Genomic DNA, 12019 nt, shown 5'->3' on the forward strand with positions numbered 1-12019 from the left:
TAAACTAATTTGATTAGAAAATATGTTATTTGATTCTTTTGTGTGTGTGTGTGTGTGTTTCATTTTCTGACACAAATAATATATAATGTTAGGTGCCTGATTCTGATTGTCACGGTTTAAAAAGTTCTATCGTGAATATCATTTCTGATTGACTTTGCTATTGCTAGGGTTACCCTTCACTCATGTCGTAACTCTTGTAATATCTTGTTTCATGATTAATGTAATGATTCATGTATTCATTCATGTTATAATTCAATTAATAATGCATGAAATACTTCATGTAATAATTCATATTACTAAGAAATAGAACCATGTACTATGTTGATTCGAAACATTCCATAAATCATGATTTGGAAACAAGTTAAGTCTCAATATACAGTTGACAACTAAATTACTCCTACCCTTATCAAGTTTTGTTATTTTTTGAGTTATATGTATGTGAAAAATTGTTTTGTCCCAATTTATGTTTCTTGAGAATGTGACATAAAAAATTAACTCTAAAAGTATTCAACAAAGGCCCTAATTCAATCAGGCTTGAGTTACGAAAAATACACACAAAAAAACATCAAATTTACAAGGGGTATGAATAATTTAGTTGTAACTGCATATTCATCCAGAGTGTACATTGTATTTCAATTTAGCTTAGAATTGTTATAGGTAGGAAACTTTAGAGAGTGCAATATCTATTTAACGTCTATTTTGTGTGTGTGCTTTATAAATCTATACTGCCTTTCTTTGTATTTCATGCTATATTGTAAATTATTTTCTACCTTGACTATCAATATAAGAAATATATTGTATCATGTGATAATTACTGTCTATAAGATTTTCAAACATTTGATTATAAAAAGTGAAAACTAAATAAAATTGTCTTTCAGATTTCCCTCCTAAAATATAGATGTTGAGTGTGATAAATCTTGTTTGTAATGCTGCTATGCTATAACCCAGTTAAAAGGACAGAAAGTGGCTACAGTTTGGAAAAAAGGCTTTTGTTAATAAAACTGTAAAGTTACATGTATACTGATAGATACATAGGCAAATGGACAGATGTGTTTTGAGTTCCTCCTTTGAAAATGGAAATGATCCCCATAGTTCAAATCTGGAATAACTGCATTATATGGAAGTAAAGCATACTTCATAGTTTCATCATTTTTTTTTCTTCATATCAAGGAAGCCTAGAATCGTCTCCACTCTTTCCTTCCCTGTCTACAATAAACTGATTACATTCATATCTGTGGAATATCAAAAACAGTTCCCTTTTTTAAATCATTACATTTTGATCTTAAAGCTCCTTTTCCATTGGATGCAAGTCAGTGAATTGGAGGTGTTTTTGTTGATGGATACAAAAATGAATTGCAATATCCAATAATTTCAGGAAGCCTTTTTTCAGGGTTATAGTCCTAATAAAGTTAGCGTCCTTGTTATAGATTATTTCAAATTGGACAGCCATCAAGAAAGTAATGAATTCGTTAATTTTCTACCTGCCCGCCTAATTACCCTACTAACCAATTGAACGATGCACAGGTATGTTAGGCAAAAATTCAATGACATAAACCACGAACAACACCGATGACTCGGCAAAATCTTGTAGATTTATAAATGTCATGCAAAATAATATTGAAACTTAGTCTGTTGATCGAGAGAGAGAGAGAGAAGAGTGAATGGGGTGGAGGATGGATGGAGAGAGAGGGAGAGAGATGGGGATGAGGGATATAGAGAGTTAGGGAAAGAGAGAGATAGGGAGATAGGGATGGAGGTAGAGAGAGCGGGGATGGAGGGAGAGAGAAAGATAGGGAAAGAGAAAAGAGAGAGAAAGAGAGAGAGTGGAAGAGTGGAAGGGGGAAGTTATAGGGAGGGAGGGATGGAGGTAGAGAGAGCGGGGGGTGGAGGGAGAGAGAGGGAATGAGAGAAAGGGAGAGAGAGGGAGAGAGAGAGAGGGGGGAAGGGAGAGAGAGAGCGAGAGAGAGAGGGAAAGAGAGAAAGGGATAGAGAGAGAGGGAGGGAGAGAGAGAGAGAGAGAGAGAGAGAGAGAGAGAGAAGTAGTGAAAATGTTATTGAGAGTGGAGCAGAGAGGGATGGTAGATAAAGTGCGGTGATGGAGAGACCTTCACGGCAAAAGGATGTGGCCGGTAAGCCCGCTCACTTTGGTAACCCACCATTTGAAAGATGTTGTCACCACCTAAAATGTCGTGTAACATACAGGCAAATTGTCTGACCTATTAAGATTAGAAATTGGAGTTGGTGAATATTTAAAAAGTATCAAAAACAACGGTGAAAAAGTTTTATCAATCACGTACTCCCCCCCCCCCCCCCACCCTGAAATTCCACGCCTTCAAGTTGATCTAGGAAAATGAAGAAGACAAAATTAAATAAAAGCGAAAGAAAGAAAATAAGATCCACGACCTTAACAAAAAGAATGTTGTGATAGGTGTATTAGTTCCATGCCATCAAGCAATTGTTATCATATGAAAGATATAAGATTTTTAAAGATTTAAACAAAAAGAAGATATTAAATGATAGTATAATAATTACCATACATGATGATTACAATTACGCTCAGAAATGCTCTACAAATAAAAGCTTCACTTTTTAATATATGATTGTACTGCTATCCATGTCAGTTCAGTTGTATAGATTTATTTTTTACATTAGGATTAGATACCGGGTCCAACTTCGACTCGGATCTTCGACACCACTTACCCCCACCTCCTTCTCATCGCGAAACAACAGTTCTTGGTAAAAGTCACGGTTTTCGGCAAAATTAGTATTTGGGAAAGAATCTTGTTTTCTCTGCAACCTGCAGATTCGGGACAGCCCCCAAAACGAAACGTCTCGGCAACATCCCTCACGGTATGAGCATTCGTAATTACTTTGAAATCGAAATATTCCAGATCAAATTAGTATATTAGGTCATCCACGCTGACCGATTTCAGGCCACCGGCCATTTCTACTTCTCACTTCCGTCCACCCCATTGTCGTCTGCAGTGCTAATTAGACTATTTTGACGGCGACATAATTATGTTTGAACAATTTAAACGACTGCAATAGTGGTGTTTTGAAGTTTGAGACCATAACCAGTTGCCTTTACCTGTCTGTAAATTATGTTGATGACTTCAGTTTAATTTTCCTTAATTTGAGGTCTGGGCCTATATGGATGCAAAGACCTACCTTGCCATAATGTGATAATTGTACCTTTCATCGTATATCTATCGTTGTTTGTATGTTTTGATTTTGTTTTTGTGAAGCAGTGTACTTTTGAACTTACAACGAGACAGTCAAAAAGATGACTGCTACCAGCTCACTATTCACTATTAATTTTGTGTCTGTCTGGCTGTCACATCTCTTTCTTCAATAAGGTTCCGTTAGTTTATCAAATGGAAATCAATAATTGTATATGTTGGGGTCGATAATACTACATGTATATACAATTTTTTTAATTTAATGTTATTTACGTAATTTTGAATCTTAGATTTTCTCTTTGATTCGAACTTAATATAAATGCAGATCAATGAACTTCACATTCGTTTTTGGGGGGCTGAAAAGGAACTTCCGAGTTATTTGTTGCACCTCTCCCCCAAAATAGAAAATGAGAATTGAAAAAAACAAAACTATATTCTATTCCAGCAATTTTTTCATGAACACTGCTTTAGCTTTAACATTCAAGTTTCATAATTTAGGATAAAATAAAGAAAGAAAAGAATAAAGAAAGACGCAAAAGCAGCTGTTTTCGAATTAAAGTTCACTTTGAACATAATGTCAGTCAATGAGAATTGAAGAAAAAATAGCGGCTATATTCCATTCCAGCAATTTTTTTTCATGAACACTGCTTCAGCTTTAACATTCATTTTTCATTATTTCGGATAAAATAAAGAGAGAAAAGGATAAAGAAAGACGCAAAAGCAGCTGTTTTTCGAGTCAAACTTCACTTTGAACATAATGTCAGTCCTCTTTGCGCGGCAGACATGCCACATCGATAACCTCATATGGAAATGTTACTTTCCCGTAATAGGAAGTCTGGATTTAATGTCAAACAATTTTCCCGATTTCCTCGCCAAAAATAGTGGGAAAATGTAGGAAAAAGACACTTCAACCAAAGTATTAGAAAGTGGATTCGCCAACGTTACGACCTTTTGAAATATTTTATCCGAAACCCGTACAAAATTATCATTAAAACTTGAAGGTCTTCGAACAAACGAGATTGAAACCCCGTATGCAGGTTAATTCAAACAGTTTTTAGAGTAAAGGTCTACGGGGGCGTCTATGAGTTCATAGCTCGAAGAAGCAAGTATTCGGTGAGAAGTTTTTTGGCAGATTTAAAATGCTATCTATCTACACTCACGAGCCTAAGACCCTATTCTCACTCACTTCCTAGATCATTACATTGTGACAAGATTTAAGTTCTTGCTTTTGCTCCAGGATATAATGCACATTGTGATCTGTTACCGATGTGGGTTGGCTACCACTTAGTGGGTCGTCACCAACGCTTTGAAGAGAGCTGCCCATTTCTTTACTGATGAGTAGACAAGAGCATTGTCCCCTATTAAATGTTGCCACCAGCTCCTCACAAATATCCTTTCGCTCCTTCTTCTGGGGCACCTTGAAATTGATGAATACATTTTGCTGAACAACATCCATTGACATTGACTCCAATTTTAAAGGCTGCTCTAATACCTAGGTTGGGTGCTGCACGCTGAACCAAACCTTATCACCTGTAGCCCTGTAGATAATGAGAAAGATGAAATATTCATACCAAATCATTAAGTAACCGAATACCTGCTCCTTCATGGTAGAGCTATGTAATTATTGAAAGCCCCTCGTTCATACTTGATGAATAAAACACGTATAGAATAGATACAGACACAGAGAGCGTTAACCGATTGGTTGAAAAATTGATTAAAATGATGAATGGATATATATTTGTGGACATTCAAGAAATGGAATCTTATCAGGAACGGAAAATAAATAGACATGTAGATGCTGATAGTGATAGATAGGGGAATATGTTGATTTGCCATAGGGATGTTATTGCGTTTAATCTGTATCGGACATTTCGGATGATTTTCATTGAACGCCAGTGCAGATGGATGCGTAGTGATCTTCTTCGACATCTATTTCCGCGCTAAAAATATCTCACCCACGCCATGAAATAAGAGCGACATTCAGTGTGTCGCAGTCCCGTAATACTCCTCATGGTTGCATTGGACTTCATGCATATGCGAACCGGTATATCATATAAGATTGTAAGAGAGAATACACACACTTCATTCAATTAATCTCGAGATCATATCCCTTTTTTCGCAGTGAAGAATACTTTGCTATAAATGTATACTCATTAAAGGGATAGGGTATCTTTGTCTCAGATTCTAAACAAAATCCTGGATATAGCTCATGCTGCAATCATAATTATAAACCAATAGGTCAGTCAGGAATCCCATGACGTTTACAAGCCAATCGCCTGTCTGATTATCAATATATTCATGAATGGAATTAAAAATTAAAATAAAAAACCGTTTTCCCTACGTTTTGTTTTAAAACACTACAGTCTATTGGGGAAAATGAGTATGGTAAAACCGGTCACTCAAAGATTTTTATTTTTTTGAGGTACTACATAATCATTTTGAAGCGCAATTTGTTTAGGGCTTCAATATTACACCGTATCGCAGACGCTGATAACACGAAGGGTCTTGCATCTCAGATTTGGCATTGTTAAACAAACCATTTGAGGAAGCATAGAGAATAGCGGAGAATACGTTCGCAAAGACTTTCGAGAAATCTACTCAAGGGCGATTTCATTAATGTGAAATCATGTTCGGGTTACGTAATACGTCAATGTTCGCATCTCTCAACGGGTGATGGATAAGGCTATTGAAAATGCATTGGGATGGTTTCTTGAAAGTTTTGTGCGATCGTGTGAGGGGCTTATGCTCCCTCATGGTAGATCATCTGACATTTTGTCGGCACATTGACAATGAATGATCTGTCAGCAACCGTAACCGCATCATTCATGTTCAATTTGTCGCGCATTACTAGGGCTCCGATTGCCCACCCCCTACCCTTGTTAATAGCCGGCTAGGTTAACTGCACATTTGCATATCTGACACAGAGACTATTCTAAAATGAAATAAAATGAGAAGAAAGCACCAAGCAAAGTTTTTGTCAACTGATAAGCAAATAAAATAGGAAATTTCTCCTCTAAGACCTTTAATGTTGAGACTGATTTTTTCCCTACGCACAAGTTTGATGTCAGTCTTGCATGGAACGCAACGATGCAATAATTTCAGACTTTCAGTGCAAACCGATAAAATATGTTTTTAAAAACGTGATGTCACTTTGATTTGCAACTTGTGCAATATTTGAAGCGTAACTAACAATCAACAGGATCCCAATTAACACATGTCATGCAGATAATGGCAGGTGATGAAAGAAGAGTAGGAATGAAAAGGGCAAAATAACACAAAGAATCAAATTTAGAATCGCAGAAAAAAACAGGGAATGATTCATGTCAGTGAGTCTCAGATCGCTGTTAGGTAAGTTTCGATTTAGCATCTGTTGAATCATGATCGATCTCAACTCTCTCGTGGTGGATTGATCTCGGGGGAGGTTGTGTTTTTGCGAGAAGGGAAAGTTGGTTATAATTACCGCATGACAAGTATGATCACTGCTACAAGCATGTATGGGACTGAGGGCTCATGCCGGCGGGACTTTGGGGAGAAACGGTGGAAATCTCGTCATTTTCGTGAACTTTAGAAAAGTCACCTTTGGCAAATATGGACGAACTCGACATTTCCTTTCGATTGCCATCGCATTGCTTCTTCGTGTGTCATGTTTTTGCCAGATATTCAGGATATTGCAAACTTTAATTCAACCTCTCCTTTAGTCTTACAAAATGTTGATCTTTTCTCAATTTTCAAGTGAAATAATTGAATCATATTCATTGTATCGACAATATATTATAACGACGATGGGTTAGTCAAACACGACACACATTTATAAATTACTTCAATGAAATTATCCGGGGGACGGTATTGTAGCCCTAAAAACAATATATGTATTTTTTTTTAAAGCGGACAACGAGTTATAGATGAAAGAGCGCAAAAGGCCTGCCAACCAAAGTAATATTGCGAGTATAGTGGCGTATTGGGGGTCCAGTCGTGTGTCAGGGGGGGGGGGGGGTATACAAGAGTCTACAGGGAAGATTATCCTCTGCTCACGACCCGTCTCTCCTTTTGCTCTGTTTAACAAGGGGATGGGGGTCGGGTCGGGGCGCTCCAGTAGCTATACGAGAATGCCCATCTGATGAACAATGATAATCCTCATTTTTCATCCCCATAAGAACCACATCAATTTATTATTTGTAGTAACATAGTTAATATATTTTATGCTCCTTAATTCGGTACATCACTCGGGGGGGGGGGGGGGGCAGCATCCATGACCAATATCGCCCCTTCTTTTATCGCGGCTTTCATTGACTTCTCCAGTATACCAAACTAATCCAAAACCATAAAGTCATCTCTCCACGAATCATGTTTGGGGAAGGTCGCGGAAAAAATCTCGGTATTGCGAACACGCATCCTGATTTGGGAATTGATCTTTCAAACATCGAAAAGAATAGACATGAAAATAGAGCAACCGATGGAAAAACAACAATGCAGAGACGGACAAGGGACTCATATTATCACCAAGGAATTCTAAATGTTTTTCCAATGTCTCCGAAATATGCCATTTGGGGAAGTTGTGTCGAGAAAAAGAATATTTCTTATTTTCCCCAAGTCACCGTAATTTCTACAGTTGAGTATTGGTGAAAGCGAAATATACAATTTTGCGATACGGGGATGATTGAGCATAATTTCTGTATTTCCTGTCTGCAATATATAGTTTTAAGTGAGAAAATAAAATAAAAATGGCTAACCACCTCTGGACAACTTCCCCTAGGACAATTAACCCGGTCAAGTATCCCGTAGGACACATACGACTAGGGCAATTCCTAATATAAACGAAGCCCCCTCGGACAATCGACCACTTTGACAACTATATTCTCAAGCAATTGAATACTGTTCGTTGGGTTGAGTTGTCATTAACGAATGTTATCGATTGTTTAATACCAGAGCAAGGTTTTATGGTTTGAGAAATCAAAATAATGTAAATTGTAGCAATTCAAATGCATCGATGACTTTGCAACACTTTCGAGAAATGATTGTCATAGAAGTTTGCAATATCAAACTCGTATGACCTATGACTGCATATTTCACGAGAACCTATTTATTTGGCCTTATACATACAAATAGAAAAGGGGAGAAAAAAACCTTTGAAAGAGAAAAGACCAAAGACCAAAATCAAAGGATGAAGATATTCTTTAAACCACAAGCCCCAAATATAGGCCTAGAAATGAAACCAATTTGTCATCGTTGCGTCAATGACTCGATGAAAACGTTAGATATATACATTCGTTATTATTGATGTACATTTCCGCTTTTATAGAACGAGTTATCTGGAAGCAAAGGTTACAGCAGCAATACATACATTCTTTTGATATCAATAATATTACTAAAATTAGATATTTTCTCTCTCTCAGGATCGTGTTGTAATTCGTACACAGTATATTTCCTCTTCTCTGAGCTATTTTCGTTGGATTTGAAGACAGTTAATCCCAAGTCTTAGAATGGATTATCCAAAAGTAGGAAATGGGAGCAAATCATTCCTCATCCCTTTCCGAGATTGACCTGGGGATTTTGTGGCAGAGTAATTTTGTTAGATTAATCATGGAAATGATCTAAAGACATAAGGCCTAAACTGTTCTTTACCACGGCCCTTGCATGGTTGTGTATCGTCGCGGTAATTATTAGTTTATTTCATTCGATACAACTTTATTCCCAGTTAAAAGTATGTCTGTAATCTTAATTATTGGAAATAATATTTTGATGAGCATTATGAAATTGTTAACTTTCCTTTTCTATGGTTGGTACGTAGCATTCGTTTCAAAGCACTCTAAAAGAACTAGGCGTACAAGTATAATTTTACAAGGGAGTTGACGACACGTTGCCTGAAATAATAATTCAAATTTTCATTTTGCGAGCGAGCGAAGTGAGTGTGCAAAAAAAGTTGACACTTTATTATAGAGACTTGTAATTTCATCATTAGTTTATACTAGATAAGATTAAGTAAGTTACAAGTATATTATCTCGCGGCCAAGATGTGAGGGGAAGGTTGCCCAAATATCAACAATTATATATTTGGAGGGACTGTACCCCTCCCCCGTTCACAACGTCGTAGGCTTAAAGCTTAAAGGCGCCCTTGCCTACGCACGTTCTAATCTATCAGGTAAAAAAAAAAATCAGAACTTTCCGGATAATCTTTGAATATGCATGAGTGTCGTCGATGACGTCGGAGCATGTCTCTTGAGCTACTTCAAAACAAGCGACGAGTCCACCCGCCTCAAACACGTCAACAAATCCAGTCCCCATTCCCCAGTCCAAATATGCCTTAATCATACCCATACACTTCGGGGACTTCCCCTCCCGATCCCTCAAAGGAGATGACATTGTACAAAATCTTGCCCCTATTTATTTTTGAAGGAAGGGGGCCCCTCAGATGATATCTCGGTGGCGAATTTATTATGCTTGGGTAACGGTTTGTGATGATCAAGTCTCGGTGCTTGGCAAGAAAAACAAAGTCCCTGTCTTGCGAAAGAAGAAAAGGTGATGATTCATGGCGTATCGAAGCAGTTTTTCATCGGGATGGCTTGCCCGGAAAGTTTTCAAGAGGAAGCCAGGTTTTAGCCCCGAGGCAATGTCTGGTTCACTTTTATCTCCACTCTCCCCTCTTTGAAATTAATTTCACCCGATAACATGGTTATGATACAACGGTGCAATGCCCTGGACACTCGTACACCTGTTCTTGCTTGCTTCCATTGCGCACAACATTGGGGGAAGGAACTAGACCTGTAAAAAGGGGGGGGGGGGGGGGGGAGAAGCTAATTGGGTCCGAGCCAACAAGAATGACAATGTATGGGACCGGGGGAGCAGACGATCGTTCTGCTGGATGAGCTTCCCCGCGCATGAGCTGTAGTGTCACTTTTGTCTGGTCCGAAGGAAAAATTCAATTAGAGTTTCCGCTTTCGGGTGAGTGGAAAGATTTAAGTCAGTCAATCATTAAACTGATTTACGAGTTACATTAACCTATCAGAGCTTCGTTTTGGTCAAATGAAAACGTGGTGAGAGACAAAAGGTATGAAAGAAAATTCACTTGAGCTAAATTGGGACTTGAAACCAGAATGATGTTATTATGCCAATCATGTGATTGGTAACTTCAAATATCTTTTCAATCTATGGCAGGAACCAACTTATATTTTCTCCAACTTTTCTTGACGGTTGCTTTTAAGAAGGGACATGAGCACATTATATTATACTTTTTGTTTCAAGTCAGGTATGTCCCTAATACATGTAGGTTTTGATCGTAGCACCTTCCCCCCCCCCCCCCCAGTCCTGTATCCCATCTCTCCCAGCTCCCCGAGTCAACTGAGAAAAGAATAACAAAGTGGTGCAAAACAAAATTGAGAAGGGACAAAATGATAAAAAAAATTATTGTGTAATTCGTAAAGTTGAATGATGTAAAACTGATAGAGAATAAAATAAAATCTTACACACCAATGCAAGCAATCGTGTATAATTTGGAAATAAGGGGCAGTATAGTTTCGCGTTGCCCCATCTTTATTTTACCCCCTTTTTGGTATGCATGGGATGGGTACAAGACACTATCAATACTCATATCGTTACATTTTCCTCTTTTCATAAAGCACATGCAAATGTTACTTTGACAAAACATACCAATCTTCAGGAGATTTAAATGTAAAATACAAATTATGAAATATTTGTTAGAAATTCAAACTGACGAGACGAGAAGAAGGAACTAAAATTGTTCAAACCTCAGAATAAACAAAACAGATAAAGATGGAGCAATAAGGAAAAAGTAACCGGGTCCATGTGTGTCTTGGAGAAACTAAACGTTGAGAAGGGGGGGGGGGTATATATACATCCACATCTTTACGACATCCCCAGGTGTGTACGGGTCGAGTGATAGGATATTAACAGTGACAGGTCCGGGAAGAACCTAATGTAACATACGTCCTCAATTTAGAAGTTTGGCACTCAGCGCTCACCTGTGCCTTAACTTCCAGAGTTAGAGTCCTATGGCAGGCAGCGAATGCCATGAAGATCCAACCCGACCTAAAAATATGTATTTTTAAATCAATCTATGTAAGGAAGATAATGTCCAGGAAGAACTTAATGTAACATATATCGTCCTTAATTTGGAAGCTTGGCAGTCAACGCTCACATGTGCCTTAAAGCCCTACTGCACTACTTGTAGCTACTTGCTCCCTCTATATAGAAAACACTGCCTAAGCGGTGCCCGTTGGTCCCCCATGATCCTCTTTGAGTTGATGAGATAGCCACCTGTCAGTGACTATGCTGGGTGGTCTAATCCTTCCTGGCCAAACTAGTATAGACGGGCTTTAACTTCCAGAGCTAGAGTCCAATGGCATGCAGTGAATGCCAGAAAGATCGAACCCGACCAAAAAAGCAATATATTTAAACAATCTATCAAAGATGGATATATATCAATCTATAAAAGGTTTATTTTGTTCTGTTTGGATCCAGGAGATTTTTTAAATTGACTACGGATACAAAACCAGACAGTCATCCATAACCTCACCACCCAAAGCTGTATAATTTGATTTTACAGTCTTTATCACAAATTTGAAGCAAATAAAAATACTAAATCTGGATGTTTGAGTTTTATTGTCCGAAAGAGGGAGGGCTGATTTCCGCTCTTTAAAGGCTCAAAACTCTGTCTTTGATTAAAAGAAGAAAAAAAAAATATTAAAAAAATAAACCAAAGCAATTAAATAAAGTAAAACAAATTAAAAAGCAATCCATCTTTCGGGGATTGATCAATAAAAGATCGTACTTTGTTGTAGTTCTATTGATCCAAAACAGATTGGTTCTTTTGATTGAAGATTGAT

Source organism: Strongylocentrotus purpuratus, unplaced genomic scaffold (assembly GCF_000002235.5).
Source record: "Strongylocentrotus purpuratus isolate Spur 01 unplaced genomic scaffold, Spur_5.0 spur5_scaffold_3, whole genome shotgun sequence".
In the NCBI taxonomy this organism is placed as follows: domain Eukaryota; kingdom Metazoa; phylum Echinodermata; class Echinoidea; order Camarodonta; family Strongylocentrotidae; genus Strongylocentrotus; species Strongylocentrotus purpuratus.